This window comes from Crocodylus porosus, unplaced genomic scaffold (assembly GCF_001723895.1).
Source record: "Crocodylus porosus isolate Cpor-Errol unplaced genomic scaffold, CroPor_comp1, whole genome shotgun sequence".
Taxonomy (NCBI): Eukaryota; Metazoa; Chordata; order Crocodylia; family Crocodylidae; genus Crocodylus; species Crocodylus porosus.
Window position 1 is genome coordinate 181,918,694 of NW_017728906.1, and position 22,439 is coordinate 181,941,132.

At 41.5% G+C, this 22,439-nt stretch overlaps 1 protein-coding gene across 3 annotated transcripts in view; it reads right to left on the minus strand.

Annotated features, from left to right (window-relative positions):
• CNTN5 (contactin 5) overlaps positions 1–22,439 on the minus strand; it is a 983,906-nt gene that overhangs the window by 955,206 nt on the left and 6,261 nt on the right. The window contains exon 1 of one of the 3 annotated variants that reach the window (XM_019530290.1): positions 3,110–3,198. The exons of the other annotated variants lie outside the window; for them this stretch is intronic. The gene's annotated coding sequence lies outside the window, so the exon portion shown is untranslated. Of the gene's footprint in view, positions 1–3,109; positions 3,199–22,439 lie in introns of those variants that run through there. 3 annotated transcript variants of the gene reach the window in all.

The window sequence follows — 22,439 nt, forward strand, 5'->3', positions numbered from 1 at the left end:
GCTGACTCCAAATGGCATAAGACGATACATTAAAGTACTGAGTCTAATCTTGTCTCCACCACTTTAATTTAGTGTCTTCTTGCTGTCCCAGTCTTTCCCTCCATGAGCAGAGGCCAACTTAAGCTCAGTCATCCCAACTCCCCTTTGCTACATCCTTTGGCAGCTGATACTTTTATGGACAACAGAGAATATAATTTTGTTCAGTTTGCACTGGGTGTATCATTACCTTCATTTCTCAGCAAAGATATCCCTATTTTCAAATGCTATACACATTTTCCATACTATGTTTTTACCAGCTTCGCAATGTCAGCAGCTGTTCTACAGCTCCTTTCTCAATCAGTTTAGGATTCACACACACACACACACACACAAATTGCGCTCATTTGCAACTGCCTAACATCAACTGAGCATAGCAAGAATACTTCCAACTTGCACCAATTTAAGTACTTGGCCCATAGTATGTGACTTAATGCAATAAAATGAAAAGTAAATTTCACTTTAGGTAACATTGATTTTTCAGTGATTTTCTCCAGTTGTTAAAAAACCAAAGCAATCAAAAAAAACAAAGGAAGTGATTTTGCTCAGAGATAGATATACTGAATTTTCACGTGAAACACACACACATTAACACATTTCTGTTCCTCAGAACTAGACACACACATAAAAAGTCAGCCTCCAGTTTTACTCACAACAAGCATTGGCTAGACCTTGGTTCTGAATGCTAAATCCAAAATAATAAAAGTTTAATAAACTTCCACCTAAAATAAACAAAAATAAAAATGTATGTGCTTTATATAAAATAAATATAATTTAATTTTCTTCTTACTTCCAGCTCTGCATCGGGGACCATACCCTTAATTTAACTGGTCAAACTAAGAACACAATCATGCAGATATAATCTCAGCACATAAAGGGTATCTGTAGTTCATTTTTATTTTCTGTGATTTCTCAGAAAAATCAGTAGCATCTTTCATAACCAGGTAAGGCACAAAATTAACGCAGTACCAGCAACAGAATGCTAGACACAATAAATATACTACTTAGCTGAGAGGTCTACCATTACTTTATGAAATACACTTATATTTCCTTAATAGATAGCAAACATTGTAAAAAGCCTTTTCCCCCAAAAAGGAAATGTTTAATTTATTTTTACAAAAGCCAGGATACAAGACAAAGGAACCATGACTGTCAAAGAAGCACTGTACATTTTATAACAGGATACTGCATATGCTTTTCAGAAGTTTTATTCATTTTAATAATTTTGCTAAATTGCTAGTTATTAAAAATTAAATTATGAGTTTGGAGTGCACAGTGAGGCCTTTTTAAAAAAAAAAATAGCTCTTCAGTTTTGTTTCCCCAGTATCCCAGGATAAACTTAATTAAAATCAATAAAGAAAAAAAGATATAAATAAAAGTGAGAAAAAGGCTGAGCATGAATAGCTAATGAAAGAGGAAAGTCCTTGTGCCTAAAAGTTCTGAATTCAAGAGAAGAACTTTAGGAAGTCCAGCTGTCTATCCCTCCTCCTACTAAAGAAGATCTTTAAAAAGCTGCCTTTCTAAGTTTATTTTTCTTTGCTTTTCTCATTAACTAATAACACCTTGAACTGGCCAGGGCATGAACATCTATTCTCATGGAGCATTTCATATTTAAAAAAAAAAAAAAAAGGTCTGAATCAAAACAAAAAGGCAAAAATGTAAAACCCTTCATAAGAGATATGTTATGTGCACACATTATTTCCATATTTCATATATAACCAAATATTTAGAAAGTTAATTCACTAGCTTTTAATCATATTTGGTAGGGCGGAGGGATTATTACTGCGCAATACCAAACTAGTAGAAAAATACAATAGGAACTCAAAAATAAATGCTATGGTTGCTGACAGATGATGCAGTTACTGTGTAGTAAATTGACTTTACCATGTAATAAAATTGAGCAGACACATGAGACACAGGCCTACCGTATAGTAAACAAACAATGTTGCACATTATTGAGCGGTGTCCCCTCTACAAACTAAGAGGCGGATTAATAACTTGGAACTCAGTTAACAAGAAGCCTATCTCTTGGCTCTGAGGATTTGTATTCGTTAAATAAATAAATAACTGTATAGTAAACGATTCAAATCCAGGATGGGAGTTAGTTTTTTCAAGAGATAACTCTACTATGTGGAAAAGTTACTATATGGAAGATATTATCTATCAGCTCCATAACGAATTTCATCCTGCTGAGTTAGTCTATAAGGTGCACCTTACCTAGCCTTCTGTTGGACTTCAAACTAACATAACTAACACTCTCTCTCAGTCCTGGTACAGTGTTTGTTTCCTGCAAATTCGCTTCCTCCGCTCCTTGGAGTCAGGCCCTGTAACAGCCCTGGTAGTATGCTATTTCTCACTAGAATGCATATTTATTACAAAGTAAAACCTAGGTAATGATGTTGTATCCACAGCCTATGAAAAGAGTGCTTTCTTATAGGTAATGGCACCAGCTGAAGGAAGATACCCGTCTGCCTTCTGAAGATGTCCTTTTTCAAATGTGCACAACCTAATAACTCATTTAACATTGTGGGGAAACATAATTACAAATGTTCATTTAGATTAAAATTCCAAATTAAATCCTAATACTTATGGGGCGAGTCTACATGTTGCCCTACAGAGATTGTTACTGTGTTGTGCTTTAGTACTAAAGCACGCTGCAGTAACCACCTGTCATGTGCTGTATGTGTGGTGCACATTTATTTTTAGCCGCTACATTGCCGTAGCGGTGCACTATAACGGGGGGAGCACACTGCTACAGCAAAGTAGCTGCTGGTCACATGTAGACACCCATGGATGCTATGTCTCTGTAGCATGTTGCTATGGTGATGTTGCATCACATGTAGATGAGCCCATAGGGGTTAAAGAAACAGCCCTGCTGTCTAATGTTTTCAAATAGAGGTATTGTGTAAGGAATTTCAAATTACATTTTTGTTTAGGAGAGAGGTAATTACCTCATAATATAAGAAATACAGAACTAGACGGGCCAGTGATGTGAAAGGAAGCAGCTGTTCAGTGCTATACAGAAAGGAGCTTTTGTTCACAGAGTTTGTGTATCAAACGAAAAGAAACACACCCTATGCAGAGCACTTCTGCTGGTGCTAGGCAGATGATCACAAGAAACCTCACTGCTACCTGCACCCCTTGCTACCAATCACAGCGGTGTTCCTGAAAGAAATTGGTCAGAACAAACCTTCATTACATTGCTTCCTTGCTGTAGTCAGTACCATAATGGCCATGATGGTTGTAAGTAGATGGTATACTTCCAAGCAGCTCTTACATTGTTTTACTGTAAGTGTAAAAGAGCAGTATAATACCCAGTAGACCCAGGATATGTGAAAGGTAAAAGACCCATTCAGCACATCTGTCATTCTGCCACACACTGATCTGGCACAGATAGTACACAGAAATAATCAATCCTACATTCTGGATTTATCTATCACCCACATTCTCCCATTGAGTTAAATCAGAATATGAAGAGACCTTGGGAAAAAAAATGAATGACTTGTTGGAAAAAAAAAAGTTCAACAATTATTTTAAGATATGCATGTTTATTTAAAAGATGGTTAATGACTTTCCAATAAACAGGAAAATTACTTTGCTGAGATCTAACTTTTCCAGTTAGGCCAATAAATACAGATTTATCTACCAATATAGCACATTATTCCATCAAAGAACACATTATCTGTTCTTTAGAATTTCACTCTCCTTTCTTGGCTGATTTTTAGTTCAATGAACAAAGTAGTGATAAGTATTGTTCTATTAACAAAAGGACTTTGATAATGACAAAGCTGTGAGTACAGTTTTTAACACACATTTAAGAAGACACTAAGCACCTCAACATGGGATCTCACCTGTGCTATGAGTGCTCTTGCACATTGTGAGTACTCTATTTATTTTTAGACTCTTCAGACCCTTACAGCCACCTGCGATCAAAAATGCATGCTGTTAAATCCCATGTAGGAACATAGAAAGTAAGTCTCTGATTTGGAGAGGTTTTAGCACAGCTAAATGAACTTCATTACCTGCTTAACTACTTTTGACAGAGGAACCGGCTTAGATCATTACTGCCTTTTCCTGGTTAAATCAGAGATCATACCAAAGCTTCAACTATGACAATGAATACAAAAGTAACGACAGTAGTTCAGGCTTCCCTTCAAGATACAATGCCAAAGGGTCCTAGACAGATATATAGAAAGATTAACTACGTGTCATGAGTCAAAGAAATCTATTCAAGACCCTTCGGTGACAAATAATTAACTCTGCTAAGTGAGCTTAAGATGTAATTCTGTTATCTAACCAGTTCAAAATCTTTTATTGTTAACCTTGTTCATTAAAGCTAGCATAAAACCAAAGTGGGCCTCAGTGTATAGAGCTGCAGGGTGACTTTTAGATATATAAATTTGCCAAAAGAAAGCTAGACCATATAAAATAGAATCCAATAAAAAGTATTCATGTCTGATACCTCATGTAATGGAGCTCAGAGCTTCAAGATTTCGTCTACTACAGACTTTGTGAAGATAAAAAACAGTTTAAAGGCAAAAGGAGGGTCATTTTATTCATGATGCATCAACTCAGCCACAATACTAAACAGATTCATTGTTGAAAAAACTGATACAATATTAGGTCTTTATTCTGCAACAATTCAGTGAAAAATTATTCCACTGAAATGCTCTTCAATAATAGCCACTTGACTAGCCAGTCTCTCTTTAAAAAATGATCCCAAATGCACATAGCTATTTAACACACCCAGGATATATTTCCATATGGTATGTGTGACTTTAAAAAAAAAAATAATAGCGTGTGCAGCACCTTTATAGCTAAATTCCAATTTGGTTAATTAAATTCTGTCCAACTAAAATTTTCTCTGCTGTTGCAGTCAGCTAACAATTTCTTTACAAGTCTTAAACTGTTTACCAGGATTGCTGTTTGTTTTTCAAATAATGGCTGCATCCCATTCTAGACACAGCTCCTGTATATAATTGGTTTGTAAATTAATACAGGATCACTTTAGATGAAAATTGCTATATAAAATGTTCTTAAAGACATCACAACATTAGGGCATTTAATTATCCATTATAATAAAATCCAGTTTGTGCTCAAATTGACAAAATAACTGCCAGTAAGAAAAGGTGACTTTTCCATAATTTTTTCACAGTTCATGGAACAAATTACTGTACTGTACCTACAGTTTAAAGAGCAGCAGTCTATATTAGTAGTTTAAAACTCTAATTACACATGTATGCTACTATACTTGCTACACAAACAATTCTTTGTGTGCATGTGTACATGCACACATGCATACGCACGCCCGCACTGATATTGGTTGCTCTCGTAATTGTAGCTTGCTTATATTCGAAAAGTGATGTAAGCATGTTGGCTTATATAACTGTTATTTTAATGCATGTATGAACTGATAGCCCATAGGTGAAGCAAGAAAACAAGTTCTAATCTCATGTGGTTTCCCTGCCAAGTAAATGGAATTAAATAAATAAAAACACACACTGGGCAAAATAGAGTTGTTTTCAGCTACAGCTCTATCTTAAATCCCCAAGTCTACCCTTGGAAACTGTGCAATTTATAAAGATTTATGGCAGTTGCAGAAACACCATATAGTAGGTATTTTTCTCTCTCAAAAACAATTAAAGTTGCATATGTTTTATGAGCAAAGTCATTGCTACTGGACATTTACAAGTGTCTAAATAACACAGCTTATAAGAAGACATTAAAGCCACAATAGATGGTCTTATTTATAAATTGCATACACCCACCCGGTCTGCAAGGTGCTTTTCAATCTCAGATGCACTTACTCCTTAACTAACAAATTGGACTAGAATCATCCCTGAAGCTACCCCATAATTTACCCCATTACAATGTTTTTCATTTGTAATATAGGCTTCTTTCATAGATTTTTTTTATCAAAAAGCTTCTGTGTTCTTTTAGTGTTGCAACAGAAAGCATCACAATGTGATAATATTAATACTGACCCTATTTTCCATACCTATCGTGAAACTGGAATAATTTTGGCAAAGCACTTCATGCAGACCTGCTAAACCTTTCTAAGCTTATGGATGATTCTGCCAGGTGGGAAGTCAGATCTGTTTTGGCATAAATTTGTAAACTCAGTATCAAAAACATATACTATAGGCAAAACGCATTCTCTGCGTGCTGCACTAATACTTGGGTTGTACAATGATGAAACCACACAGTCCTCCCACTGGGATACAGAGCAACAACTTACCCATTTTGTGGGAAAACTCAAAGATGAATTCATGAAAGATTAAAATAGTGTAGTTTAAACCATCTGCTGTCGAAAATTTTATAATCATTGCCAAAAGACTACCACTGTGACTGATAGATTGTCCTTTATCATAAACTGCTTAAGAAAATGCAGTAAATAAAGCACTAGCTAAATATTTACATAGGATCCAGCAAGGGCTGGAATCACAATCTAAGATCCCCACTTCCAATGATGCCCAGTTCATGTAATCCTCACTTTTACAATGGGCCAACTGAGACTCCCAGATCACCATGAGGGCTGGGAAAATCAGAAATGCTTTCCAAATAATCTGCTTCCTTGAGGGCATTAATCATTTGTTTAACCTGGTAGATAAAAACCAGAATTAAAATACATTGTGAAAGGTCCCAAAAGATTCCTTTGGCTAATTGTAATAGGCTATACTTGGGATGGTGCTGCGTAAGATATGTACTTTTTGGAATACAAAATATTTCAGTTTCTAACTTATTAATAGAAGCAGCAGCAATTCAGACACCATCACATCACAAACATTGCAATCACCTTACTTGTCTTCTCCATGAAAGTTCAAATCCACAAGAGAGGTCTCCTGTGAAAAGCACCACATAATCAATTCTCTCCTGATTCAGCTGAAAACCTAGTGAACATTAACAATGGGAAATAAGGCCCTATTGTATGTGAAAGCACATTATATTTTGAAAAGAACACTGGGGTATATAGATCTTTTGAAATCAAGAATCCAGTTGGTTTCTCCAAGAAAAGCTTTAATGAAAAAGATGGTGGCTTTAAGAACAATTCCTCAAAGGTTGTGTTTTAAAATTATGTAGTTCCTCACAAATTTTACATGCTGTTTATAGTCTTAATTTTCAGATTTATAATACTAGCATTGGATTTTTACAACGCATTTTTAGAACAATCTGAAAAAAATCAATTAAACTATGGCTTAGATCTCTTAAGGAGTTAATGAAGAGCAACTGAAAGAGCTTTTCTTTGCTTCAGCTAACATCAAGCATGTCATTCTGACTATATCATTTTTGTCCTGCCTACTACTAAGACAGCTATTAGGGATGTTTTTGTCAATGCCTTATGCTGTGTACCAGCAAAAACAAAACTGAACTAAACAAAACATCCTCTTTGTATGATTCTGATGCAGACATTTAATTCTGATTACCATTATGTCTAAAGCCAAAATAATGCCATTACTCAAGCATAATGTAGCCGTATTGTTTGAAAACAATTTCAAATCAAGAGAACACACCATAAACTGAAGAGCTACAAAATCAGAATTATACATATTTAGTGTTCAACAAACTTCATGTCGAACTCAGTCAAGTACAGCTTTGAATAACAGCATCTATCATGGAAGTCCCCAGGCCAAAAGCAGATGTTACCTAAATGATTATGTAAAATTCACAGTACCCCATTTGGTGAAGGTACACAACTGAGGAGTGCTGACTTCCTGGCTGTGGCTTTATGATATCCAACAACATTATCATTAATCTAGATAATAAACCAAAGGGCATAAATGAGAAAATCATACAGCTATGCCTTCTCTTTCACGTGACTGTATGCAACCATCATACATGCTTATGTACCCACTATGATACAGCCATACATTAACCTGAGCATTGTTCATTCCTTCCCAAAACTGGAGAATGCTGTGATTCTAGAATACTTCAATGTGTGTGTGTTTAAGTGTGCCAGAGCCTAGCCTTGTGTGTTAAGCAGACAGAATTGGAAGTGCCAATACAACTGGCTGCTTAGGCTGCATACCATGAACAAGTTGCCAATCATGTTCTGAAAGCTGAACAAGAACAAAGGCATCTTCGATGCATTCAAAATCTCTCCAATGTCTCTTTACAACAAGAATCTGACTGATGGCAGAATAACTGCCTATTGCTGGACAGTCCATTGCATGACTGCCCCTCAAAATGCTTACTCAAAACTTCCCTCAGTTATACAGACCATCTACAAAGCAACCACAGAGGTTGGAAATGATAAAGAGAATTAAGTGGTAAGTGGTAGGGAAGGCTGTGCATGAAGCTTGCTGCCTCTGCAGCTGAAATCCTTTCTGATTATGCCAAATTTGAGGGAAAAGACAAGCTTTACATGACACCATGTGCTGCTTGAGCAAACTGTTGGCTTTATATCAAGGTGATACCAAGAGTAGTTTGATGACAATGATGCAGTTATTCAGCTTTTGATAAAAACAAAAACAACAATCAAACTGTGAGGGCTTGGCGAGCTCATCAAGCTGCGCTGGCTTGCTCAGACTCAACTGCTGACAAACTGGTTTATAGGATGGTTTGCCATAAAGCCTAATCCAGTTATGTCTGAGGAAAGATCTACAGTGGAATGCAAAGGCTGGTAAATTGTAGGCACACTGACAACCACAACATGCACTTGTTCTTTTCTGGGTTTAGGATGTGATGACAACAGTCAAGAGAAAATAAAAATGTGTTGAATACAGAGAGCAAAGGTAACAATTTTCATAATATTCTCGATACAGATACTGGTCTGCACCCTTCACAAAGTCTTGGTTAAGCTGCCAGCTACCTGTGAAGCTGACACCATGGTGGAATATATGAAAGACAGTATGATATTTGATATGGAGGGCATCTCTGCTAAAATCAACAAGGTCAATTAATTTCAAGTTCCTAATTCAGCAATTGCAGTAACAATTTCTGTCCAATTTAGAATACAGAGATTGCCCTGAAGACTTAAAGGTTGTAAGCACCCTCAACAGCAATAACTGCAAAGGAAAAATATCTGACTGTAATAGCTATAGAAGGATCTCTCTTCTGGGAAGAGACTCTCCTGGATTCTCCTCAACCAATTACTGTTACATCTTGTGGAAAAGCAGCTTCCAGAATCTCAGTGCAGATTCTGGGTAAACAATACAATGGTTGACATGATCTTCACCACTCTGAAAATTCAGAAGTACTAAACGAAAACATTGACCCTTTGTTATTTTTATCAATCTGACATCCTTTGAGACAGTGAAGCAGCCTAGGCATTGGACTCTTATGGTAAGAATCAATTGTCCAAGAAATGTATCTCACTCTTGAGACAGCTCCTTGATCTCTTCCCCACATGCTGAATGTCACCAAAACCCCACATCCACAGACCAGATCCAATAGTTCCATGAGCCAGATCCGGCCCACAGGTTTACACACCCCTAATGTAGGCATTTTTGAACACCACTTGTGTGCCATAGGGAAGGAAATGCATACAACATGAAAGGTGCAGCAGCAACAGCAGTAGCAAACCTCTCACGCATTGCAAGATGATATGAAATTTGTAGCAGAAAGTGCTTATGACACATAAAACATCATGTTCCATCTTCTGTGCAACCATTATCCTGTTACCTATGATGATGACAGGCTCATCACAATGACCATTGTATGCAGTCTGATCAGCTATTGACCATGTGCCATCGCTCTTAACTATGATTCCACACATAACTGTGATAACACTCAACTACCGTCCACTTAATAGTGGTACAGCCGCTCATAAAGAGTTGTGAACAGTCAAAGAATGTAATATGCACCAGCTCTACATTCAAGAGGGAAGAGTTGCCAGCATATTGTAGTTGCTTACTACTGTTCTAGTAGTCTAAAACAACAGTAAATTCAGCTTGAGGAGCATTTATCAAAAGAAACATATCATTTAATATTTAACCACTTTGAACATGAAGCTGAGATGCAAGTAACAATTTTTTGTACTTAATTGATTTATGATACACTTAACCTGGAAATTTAATCCATGTAACTACTCACCATGAGCTGTATTTGTTACATAATACCTTATACCTCTACACAAGAGACAGAACGGGAATGGTGACAGCTATAGCATAATATAAAACAGAAGACGTGATTCTCTTCTTGCTTATACACATGCATATATTCATACACATGCACACAAACACACCTATACATGTAATCAGAATGTGTACAGCCCTTCAAAAGTAAGATAAACTCTTTAAAATATGATAATTAAAAGGTAGATATGGACATGTGTACATCTTTGCATGTGCAGGTATAAGCCAACAGGCAGTCTGATTTATATAAGAACAAAATAAGCTGCTAGAAGATCTAATGGGGAAAGGAAGGAGGGAATTAAACTGTAAAGTTTATGAACAACTACATAAAACTTCCTCTTGCTTCTTTAGGAAATGGTAGAAATACAGAGGCCTTAATTATGCTAACACCATAGTGCAAAGACTCAATCCCATCTCTCCTAGGAGTAATGATAAATGATTGCTGCATTATAAAAATGAATTCCTCCAAGGTGCCCCAAGAGAACAGCTTTTCAATATTTTGTGGCTGCCTCTAAATGTTTAGATTTGTACTTGTGCGTTCTGAGTTACAATGACTTCAGTTCTCTGTGAAAAGAGGACTCTTTTCTTATTGGTCTTGCACTGCATGCTGACATTTCAGTAACTTGCTGTACTAGTTTTATCATTCAGCTTTATGAATTATTGATTCAAGTGTCCTATTCCCCTTCAAATTATTGAACAACTCATCATTGTACTGATGCAAATAGCTAAAAAATAAGTGGAATATGAATGACTTTCTGCAGCTTTAAAAGAATACCACAAAGTCTTAGTATATCCAGTACTCTTGCTGGTGATTTCAAGTAGTAAATTTCAGCTTGTGAGTTCTAGGCTTTATGTTCAAGATAGAAATCTCCAAATGAGCTTCACCTTCATACTTCAGAGATTACACGTCCATTCGCTAGGGTAGAAAACTAGCTATTCTTCTGGGAACTGTAGTTCCTCTCCTTTATCAAACTTGAGTGTGATATTGAAAGGGAAGTATCCCTCATATTCTCTCTCATTGCTCTATGTATAAACAAAGGCCTAATTCTTTTCTTAGTTACACTGGTATAAATCAGGAAAGCCTCAAATGGCCTCATACAGACATTCATTTTCTACTGGAAGAGGCACTGCTCCCCCAAGAGAAACCATGAGTATATAGATATTTAGGTTTTTTCTCCCAGGGTAAAAATGGCCATCCCATGAGAAAAATAACCTGAGAACCACCAGCATTAAATCACTACCAAGAGACTTTCTCTTGGGACAGCAAATGGCTGTACATGCTGTGGCTTCTTTTAGGTTCTCCCTCTTCCTCCCTCCCATGGAGACAGTGTTCTCAACTTTGCTGTTTCAGAACACACCCTTTTTGCAATCCCCCCCACAATGTGCTGCAGGGAAATGCAAGCTGACCATGGGCAGTCTGGGTCAGCTACTCAGGGGTGCCCTATGAACTATTGTGATCCATTACCAGGCAGATTAAGAAAGCCAGCAGAGTGCACTGAAATGTGTGCATGGACCCACCCCTTGTCTACACAGTGTCTGCACTGCGAGCTCTGCATGTTACAGAGACTCAGTATTTGAATGTCTGTACACGTGGCTCTAAGTAAGTCACTGGAGAGCAAACCTGGGGGAATTCTCCCAGGTTATTTGAATGTGTGTATACAGCACTTAATGTCAATCAGTGGAGTTGCACCAATATACAACTAGTGGCAGTTAAAGAAAGTTAGGCCCACTATTCTCAAAGCAAGCATTTTATATTAAGGTAAACACTTGATTTGCACAAAGTGAACAATAAAAATTCTGAAGTGCAGCCCCCAACATTAGCCTTTAAAGACATGCAATGCATATTGTGAAACTGTTATGTATCAAATCTATTTTAAGTATTCTAGAAGTGCTGAACTGTACTCTACTCTAACAGCTTTAACATACAGTAGACCCCCCCAAAATTTTCATTGTGAAGAATCCTGTCACTGTGAACAATCTGCTATAGTTAGTACAGGCTTGGTGGGTGATTCTCTTTTTCTTCTTTCTTTTTTCTCTTTCTTTAAATTTTTAGATTGCCGCTAGACACTGAATTCTCACAGGATTTTCTTCTGCTACAGGAACTATTATATACTGACTGCTGAGACTATGTTAAAGTTTGTGTAATAAAAGATAACTAAAGGAATAAAATACATTGTTTGAATACTCTGCCTGCCCCTCGTCCCCCACCTTCCCCACACACAACACCCCCTTTCTCCCTCCCTCTCAGCTGTCAAATTGTCAGACAGCAGACTAAGAGCATGTCTGCCAGTCTTTGAAGCTGGGGTATGTTCATAGAGGACTGAGAGCATGATGCAGATAGAGCTACATTGCAAAAAGCCCCACCACCAGGTCAGGAGCTGAGGTAGGGTTGCCAATCTCTTCTGGAAAGGCTCCATTCCAGGCAGGGATATGTCAATGCTGTTTTGGTATGGAGGGGAGGAGTCTGGTGGGTCCAGGACCTTGCCCCTTTCTGGGTTCAGGCTGCGTTCAAGGAACAGTGGAGGTGGGGATAGACCAGTCCATATCATCAGCAGGGGAAGGCAGATCTGGTTCAGGGAATGGTGAACCAGATCTCTAGGGTCTGTGATGTCTAGTTTGGTGGGTGCTGGAGGATCCAGAGGGTGCTGGTGATTTGCTTTCACTCACCTACTCAGGGTTGAAGGTAAAAACTGCATAGCCCCAGAGCTGTGGAAAGGGGCTGGGTTTTCCTAACCCTTGGACCAATAAAGGAAGGAGTTTGGTTTGTGACTTGGCTGGAGAAGTGGAGTCTGGCTGAATCACAGACTGTTTCTCTGGGGAGGGAGGAATTGAGGGGTACAGTAAGGAACACAGGGATGCTGGAGGACAGTGCGGCAGCTTCTATCAGGTAAGTATACAAATATTTGTTCCTCCAGAAGATATTCTACCAGAGGCAACTTCCACCTCATCCAACAAAGTAAAAGTTTCTACTGCACTCTCCATTTTTGGTCTGATAGAAATTGTTTGAACACCTGTACACTTACACTTGGAACTACAATTCCACCAGTAGAAATGCAACACACTCTAGATCACCTGGCCCAATACTGTTTTCAACACCATTTTTTTCCAAAAAAAATTATTTTTAAACTAAATTGATCATTGTATGTCCTATATCAATACAACTGAAAGTATAGATACCTGAATGGCTATCCTTATGCAGAAATTTTAAACACATCCTTTTGAAGTAGCTATTTGATCATGTTTCCCTAAACATTGTCGTAGGACAGGATATTTGTTGAAAGTTACATTTGCACTGCCGTTACACTTTCTCTGAGATCATGGCACCATTTTGCTAGCCAGTGTACCAAAATATAAGAGAGTCTCTGACATGAACTTCCAACATTAATTATGCTGAAAATACAGATACAGGTGAGATAGGGACACAGAAAGATTAAGGGCCCTGTTACATGGCAATTTTGGGTAGCTTGTGGAGCTCTTAATATCTGCATTGTCTACATGTTAACACCTGACACTAGTTCTAAGCACTTTTTAGGGAGCTCAAAGTTATACCACTCTAAACTACACTGGCTCTGGAACATGCCCCCTGAGGCCATGATGGGGAGCGGAGCAGTGTCCCAGAGTCAGCGAAGCCTCACTGGGGCCAGGCAGTGGCTCTTCCCCAAGGTGAGGCAAGGCAGGAATGGAGGGTGATGCCGGGGGCTGGTGTGTGGCCTTGAAAAGGCTGTGTGCAGCCACATTTTTAGTTGTGCGCAGCCGCGCATGCACGCACCTTAGAGGGAATCTTGGTCTGGAGTCACAGTAAAGCCATGATCTGCTGCCTGCACACCCCTGCGTGGGGTGTGCAAGCAGCAGATCATGGTTCTGCCCCAGTTCCAGACCACACTATCACCATCACAAAATCCCAGCCTTGGAGCAGCTCCCCACCTAGCCGCGTGTAGGGTTACCATATGTCCAGGATTTCCCAGACATGTCTTCTTTTTTGTCTCTCTCTGCTGCATCCTGGCAGATTTTAAAAATAAAAGACAAATGTCCGGGTTTTTTGGCTGTTCCTCTGCTCTCCCTGGCTGGCCGTTTGTGGATTGGTTGTTGGGGGTCATGGCCCGGGGTCCAGTGAGAAAGATAAACAGTGTAAGAGAGAGTGGGCACCCACACAACACAGGACCTGCTTGGGCAGCAGGGCTGGTGGACAGGAGACTGTGGGTCAGGAGTGAGGGGCACCAGCAGGGCAGGAGGATGCAGGTTGGGAGTGAGGAGTACTGTCAGGGCTGGGGACCAGGACAGGGGGCTGCAAATCGGGAGTGAGGGGCACTGGCAAGGCTGGCGGGGGTGGGGCAGGGGCTGCAGATCTGGCATCAAGGGTACGGGGGACATGACAGGTGACTGTGCGTTAGGAGTGAGGGGCACCAGCATTGCCCCCGTTACCATCATATTCCCCCTACTGCCCCCACAACCCCCATAAAAGGTGTCCTCTTTTTTGGACTTGGAAATATGGTAACCCTAGCCGTATGCCCTGCCAGTGCTGCTTGGGCTGATCTCCATGGAAACCCCAGGCCCCCACCCCACTGTCAGGTCCCACCCCTCCTGGGGTCTTCATGGAAACCAGCCACAATGATGTGGACAGGGGCTTCTGGGAAATGGAGTCTGCGGTGGGCCAAATCCAGCCGGCAGGGTGGACTTTTCCCACCCCAGCGTTGTATAAACACTCTCCTACCTCCCCTGTCCCTCAATGGCCCAGATCAGGCTCATTGTCTCCCTCCCCACTGTCTCTGCACCCAAGATCCCCCCTCACTGCCCCCACCCTCACTTACTTGTGGTTGCTTACTTGTGGCTGTTCTGGGGAACAGGCGGGAAAGAGATAACCTGCTGGTAAACTCTTCCCTCCCTGATCCCCTGGGACAGACAGCACAGGTAGGTACAAGTCAGTGGGGAGGGGCTGGGGGAGTCCAGAATGGGAGGGTGAAAGTTCTTACCTTTCAGCCCTCCAGGCCCCTGCTGAACTCGTGGTGCTCTGGTGTGGTGCCAGAGGACAGGAAGAGGGCCAACATGGTTCCCATCTTCAAAAAAGGGAGGAAGGAGGACCTGGGGAACTATAGGCCAGTTAGTCTTACCTCGATCCTGGGTAAGCTTTTTGAGAGAATTATCCTGGCACATGTACATGAGGGGCCAGTGGGGGAGATTATCATAGAATCATAGAAGTAGGGTCGGGAGGGACCTTGTAGATCTTCAAGTTCGACCCCCCGCCTGGGCAGGAGAAAAGACTGGACTCAAATGAGTCCAGTCAGCTGGTCATCAAGCCTCTTCTTAAAAATCCCCATGGTAGGAGCCAGAACCACTTCCCTTGGAAGTTGGTTCCAGCTCCTAGAACAGGGTGCTTAGGGGCAACCAACACAGGTTCATTAGAGGCAGGTCCTGCCAGACCAAGCTGGTGGCCTTCTACAACCAGGTCACCAAATCCTTAGATGCACGGGTAGCAGCGGACATAGTCTTTATGGACTTTAGGAAGGCCTTCAACACTGTCTCTCACCCCGCTCTCATTAAAAAACTGGGGGACTGCAGTGTTGACACCCACACAGTCAAATGGGTCTCCAACTGGCTGGAGGGCCGCACTCACAGAGCGGTAGTGGATGGGTCATTTTCGACCTGGAGACATGTGGGCAGTGGGGTTCCCCAGGTCTCGGTCCTCAGGCCTGCACTGTTCAACATCTTCATCAGCGACTTGGATGAGGGGGTAAAAAGCACCCTGTTCAAACTTGCTGATGACACTAAGATGTGGGGGGAAGTGGGCACACTAGAAGGGAGGAATAGGCTGCAATCAGACCTAGACAGGTTACAGGGGTGGGCGGATGAGAATAGGATGGGACTCAACGCTGATAAGTGCAAGGTGATGTACCTGGGGAGGAAGAACCAGCACCATACCTACAAGTTGGGGAACTCCCTTCTCGTCAGTGCAGAGACAGAAAAGGATCTTGGAGTCATCATTGATGCCAAAATGAACATGGGCCGGCAGTGTGGGGATGCAGTCAGGAAGGCCAATGCACCTTGTCATGCATCCACAGATGCATCTCAAGCAGGTCCAAGGAAGTGATACTCCCCCTCTATATGACATTGGTCAGGCCACAGCTGGAGTACTGCATCCAGTTTTGGGCACCGCACTTCAAGAGGGATGCGGACAACAGAGGAAATCACTTGCATGATCAGGGGGCAGCAGGGCAGGCCCTATGAAGAGAGGCTCAGGGACCTGAACCTGTTCAGCCTCCACAAGAGAAGGCCGAGGGGGGATCTAGTGGCCTGTTACAAACTAGTCAAAGGGGACCAGCAGGCATTGGGTGAGGAGTCCCTGTTCCCCCAAGCGCTACCAGGAGTGACTAGAAATAACGCGGTCACAAGGTGGCAGAGGGTAGATTTAGGCTAGATATCAGGAGGTGCTACTTCAAGGTCAGGGTAGCAAGGATCTGGAACCAACTTCCAAGTGAAGTGGTCCTGGCTCCTGCCCTGGGGGTCTTTAAGACAAGGCTAGACAATCACCGTGCTGGGGTCATTTGACCCCCGTACTCTTTACTGCTATGGCAGGGGGGCGGACTTGATGAGCTGCTCAGGTCCCTTCTGATCCTAGAAACTATGAAACTATGAACTGACTGTGTGACAGCTCCAAACCCAAGCTAACATTGAGCAACGTTTGAGCAGCTCACAGCATAACTTGTAACAAGGCTGTAAGTGACTGGCTGAAATGTAAACAGGTGGGGAGGAAAAGAACAAACATAAAACCATGTTTATCTTCACTTTTTGCTCATTCCACTATCCAATTAATCATGCTACTTCTCACAAGTCTCACTTTCTTTGTAGTACCTCATAGGGATTTTCTAGGGTCAAAAGCTGCACTCCTCTAGGGTCAAACATGCTCCCATCATCACTAATACAATATTTTGGACTTGTTAACATTTTTAAAAGAAACATGTATTAAATCTCTGAGAGGAAGAAATATTGAATAGTGTAAATTAGCCGATGCTTTCACTGATAAAAGCAATCACCTGAAACAATGTAGTATAATATAAATCCATTTTATGGTAGGTTTATCACACTGAGTATGTCTATGCTGGAATCCACAGCTGTGACTGCAGCTCAGGTAAGACATTCTGGAACTAACTTTAAACTAGTGGTTCCAGTAGCAATCTTTCTTATGCTGTACAGGTCTCAGTGCAAACTACACAGGCCTTCCATGGTACCGTGGACAAGCATCTGACAGCTGTACTCTATGCTGATGCAGCTAGACCACTGTTGGTTCCTGACATAGTTGAATATTAGTTTGGATAGATCTACACAACTTCCAATCAGACTTTTGGATTTAAATGTGGAGCAATCCTGTGTATTTTACTGGAGTGTTGTGACAGTATTTTCCAATGGATCTGGAACAACTAAGAAATGTATCTGTATTACCACTTCATAAATACTTCTGAAGCTTTCTGTTGTGGGAAATTCAGAAGGGTTTTAAAATCCATCAGCTCCTAGGGCATGTACTCAGAGAGCTATCGGAAGACTTGAACAGGACTGAAATCTGCTTTGGGCAACAACTATACAAACACTAGTTTGTCCATTCTCCTTATCTAGAGGAAAAAAGTGCTAAATAAAGAACACATAAAATTTACTGAAGCATGAATGCTCAAATGATTAAAATGCTTTACTCAGAAATATAACTGTCCATCATACTTAGAGATGTTCAAAGTTTCTTAAGTAAACAGGCCCCTTGGGACAGTGTCCTGGTGGACCTATATCCTTTCCTAACATCCACAAGAGTAACTGCCCTGTCTTACAGGGTTTCCTTTAATTCCCTCCCCATCTTTTTGCAACCCACCTTTTTTTACCTTTTTTTGCTTCCTTCTTCTGTGCATGTTTCTATTTATTTCCACCTAGTTTCTCTCTGCCTTTTCTGTAGAATGTGGTTTCAGCCTTGTCTGAAGCTCACCTCTCCATTATTTCCTTCTCCACTTACAGCTTGAGAACACTCTTTCCACATCTTTCTCTTCCACATAATGCTTTTCCTCTTCCCTTCTTTGGTTCTCTTCCTTTTCACTTCTCTCTCAGGTCCCCCCACATCTCATTTTTCTCACTAGTCAACTTCTCTATCCATTTCCGTGTGTGCATGTCTCTGCCATTCTAGGATCCTATCTATGTACATGGGGAAAAAAAACCCTACTGCTTTCAGCAAAGATGTTAATTTATTTAGGTCAATTATTTCAAAGTCTTTGATGAACAGTTGTATTTTAGTTTTTGCTTTGTATTTTAAAATTAGGACGCCCTGTTTTAATTAGGTGAAATAGGAAAAGGTTTTATCTAGGGAGGTCAAACTGGAAGGCTTTCCAAAGGCTTGAGAAGAATGATTTATAAGGAAAGTCTAAAAGAACAAGGGATATTTAATCTGGAGAAGGAAAGATTGGGGGTGATTTGATAACAGACTTTAAATACCTGAAGGACAATTAGAGGGAGGATGGAGACAGACTTTTCTCTGTGGTCATAGGGGACAAGACTACGAACAATACCCTCAAACTGTACCAGAGGAAATAGATTGGAGATTAGGAACCCCCTGATTATGAGAGTGGCCAGGCAAGAGAATGGGCTACTTAGAGAAGTTTTGGAATCTGGAAACATTCAAAAGCTGGTTAGACAGACACTTAGCTGAGATGATTTTGTTAGGGAGAATCTTGCCTTGAACAGGGGGATGGACTAAATGACTTCAATGAGGTCCTTTACAGTCTTTCTTTACTACGGTCATATGAATATAAAGCTTGAAGACTGGATTCAGCCTAGGGAGCTATTTCAACAAGCCAAAACGGCTTCCAGAGAAGGCAGGAATTTGGGGGCAAAGCAAATGGAGGTGGGGCCTGACTCCACATGAGTCCCAATGAGCACATGTGTTGGCAGTGTGGGGGGCAAGTGATAGTTGCTAACTCCCATGCTGTGATTTTTTTCCTCCATTAATCCTGCCACTGCCTCCAGGTTTGCATCCAGCAAGGAGCTCCTCTCAATCCAGGTCCATCCTAGAAGGACCCCTCAGTCCAGATCTAGCCCAGGGGTGCAAGCAAATTAGACTCTGTAAGGGGGTGAAGAAGGTGCCGGGCTCGGGGGAGTCCCAAGCTGACGCGACCTGGTGCAGCTTGCGCGCTGTGGCTTATGGCGGGCAGCGGAAACTTACCTCCTGTAGAGACCTGGAAGCAGCAGGTGCTGGAGCGACCCAGACCGGCATAAGAAGAGCACCAGAGCAGCTCAGTGGCGCAGCAGATCCGGAAGCAGCAGGTGCTGGAGCCGACGCCGGCAGGAGCATTCTCCAGCAGATCCGAGCCTTTTGGAAGTGCGGTCGGACCTTCTGGGGTAAGCAGGGCTCCCCAGCGGGGCTCAAAACCCAGGGAAGCGGGCCCAGCAAGGTCAAAGAGCGCTAAACGCCGCAAGGAGCAGCAGGGACCCTGTACGGGCTGGAGCCGTAGTGGACGGCAACAGGGTGGACGCTGGGGATGAAGGAGTCGCCGGTACATTTTTTCTTTTCTCCTCGGGTGATGTGGGCAAAGCAGCCCGTTGCGGAGTAAACAGGGGGTGATTTTCCCACCCTTTGGCAGACAAGGTAGCACTGGGGCCAGCAGTTGAGATGTGAAGGCAGCGGTACACCCTAGATGCCCTCAGCCGTGATTTTCTTTCCGTTGACTTCACTGCGCTTTATTTTGGTGCTATCCTGGAGCATCATAAGCAGATGACCGATCCGGTCAGACGGTCCTTCCCGGTGGAGCGGGCAAGGGTGTAGGGGTGGGGGAGCCCTCAGAACCCAGGGACCCCAGGGAAGAGGAGAGTCTCATTTCTGGACTGTACGCACCAAACCAACTGGACCGGTACAGATCAATATCCAAGTCATGGCAGGCGAGACAGATGCATACGTTCATCCAAACTGGGGTGAGTCACTCTTTGTCTTCCCGCGAGCGGTCCCTAGTGGAGAGGTTGGGCCGGCGGCGGCCAAAGACGTACCTAGCCTCTCTCACAGACTCCCTTGTTTAATCTAAACAAAAACAGGGCCTTTTTCAACTGCAGTAATTAAATTAAAGTAGAGTAATTCATGCAGCCTTTGTATAAAAAACCCAACAGGAAACAAGGCATGTTACAGAATATCTTTCTAAATGGCACAGAATATATTGACCTCCAGATGAGGTTTTTCTTAACAAAACCTATTTACCTATTTAGTAAGGGAGAACTGTGTTTGTTCTTATTTTTTATTCCTGTTTACCATTAAAGAATTTTTCTCTGGTTTGAAGTGCACAATTTTCATTTATGCACCATACTGGTACATACAGCGTAATGACCCTGAAAATACTTTCTGTAGAATTACTGCATGCATATGCTAATACTATGTAAATGCCTAACAATGCTATGAAAAATGTATGTTAAAAAGGGAAGGTGTATATTAAATAAATTCATTCACCCCAAGGCACAGTGTTAATGCCTGCTAGCAATTTACATGTGCTGTATAGAATATTTACTGCATAATAAAAATAATGAAAGGTCTTTCACAAATGTTTAGGTACCATTATGTGGTATTTATCCTACTCCTGGGATACAAAATATAATTCTAAATATGTAATAGTGCAGCATATGGATTTATTTGCTTTTTCATTGTTCTCCAATAAGAAAATGATGATGAGTAAAGTACAGAACACAATTCTGCACTTTTCTTTGCTTCTAAAATGTTAATGGATAGTCTGTCCCCGATTTAAGAAAGCACATATACATGTTTTCAATTTTAATTAATGCCACCCAAAGCTATTTTTGTCATAACATGCACAATTACTTGGAATATACAGACAAACACATATTTTGGCACACTTTTTCTTAAACCATTATCCTGCATGCCCATATGCTTCCATGTAAATTCTCATATACATATTGTGTAATGAAGAGCAACCTAGATTGCCAAAAGTCACAAAAGTCTAACTCAGCTTGTTTCATAACATTGTTTATAAGGACAGAAAAGGTAAATCTACAATTTAGCCCAAGCAAATCCTACTCTGGGCTACATTAAAATTATGGCTGGTGAACAAGAAGACTGTGGGGTTACAGAACAATGGACAAAAATGTGCTTCAGAAGCTCGTGATCAAAATAATGAAAGGAGGAGCTACTCTCCCATCATGGTTTTTAAGATCTATAATTTGACACTGGTGCTCAGAAAAAGGGATTGGGAAAAATGAACTTTACTATTATGGCTCCTAACTTAACCATCTCCTGGGACCCCAGAATCCACCATGGCACCCTTGTACCTTCACCACTTTCCACCTGAGAGAGGACCTGATAAGATTAACCCAAAAAGAAATATCCAACTGACATTGCTGCTGTCAGTGGGTTTGGCTTGGGCTACATACAGCAATTACGTCTTCTAGAAGAAGGGCCATAGAAATAATAAGCGTGAAAGTGTTCGCTCAATTTCTGCTGGTGGGAACATGCCCCTTCTGTCTTTCATGTGTCAACCCAAGATCTCCCCTGTAAGAGAAACTTCCACACAAATGAATGGTTGTACACTCCCCTCCCAGTGTGGTCTGGAAAGGAATAAAGAAACAAGACAATGCTCCCTATGCTGGCCCAGATTGGGGACTGCCTGGTCAGAAGAAAGGTCTGGGAAATTGCCCTGCTGCTCCAGTCCCCTACAGAGTAGTGGGGTAAAGTCCCCTATTTATTTCTCTGACTGGCACCCCCAGTCTCAGGAGCAGTGGGATTTGTTATGCTGCTTGGCTCCTGGGCATCAGGAGCCCATCTGGGAACCAGCTGCCCCCTGCATGCAGGGTCCCCAGTCCAGGGAGTGAGCAGCAGTGTTGCCTGTTGCTCCCTCACTCTGCTCCCAGCAATAAGAGCAGAGGAGCAGCTGCTCCTTTCTCCCAGCCTGCTCCCCAGACTGCCATCACAGTTTGGTGAAGGTACAAACAGCAGGGGAGAGGGGTGGCAGTGGGCTGAATGTCTGTGCTGCTCCTTTTCCTGGAAAGATTCCTACTGGTGGAAAAATGTCCTGTCTGCTGCCTACATCTGAAAAGCCAAGTGAAATGCAAAACTTAGATTTCCTTTAAACCCTCCTTTTTATGTCTCTTTCATCCTTCCCTACACCTAGGCTGCTTGTACATGTGATGAAAATTGGCCGTTTTTGTGGTTTAATTGTGGTATAATGTATATGCGCGGGGGGGAAGGGTTATGATTTAAATGAGTTTGCTACATTGCAAACTAAACCACATCCGCATGTAGTTTAGTTTGCAACGTAGCTATTTGTAACATTGCAGCCTTTGACAGCTCGCCCCTCCACTGCAAGAGAGGTG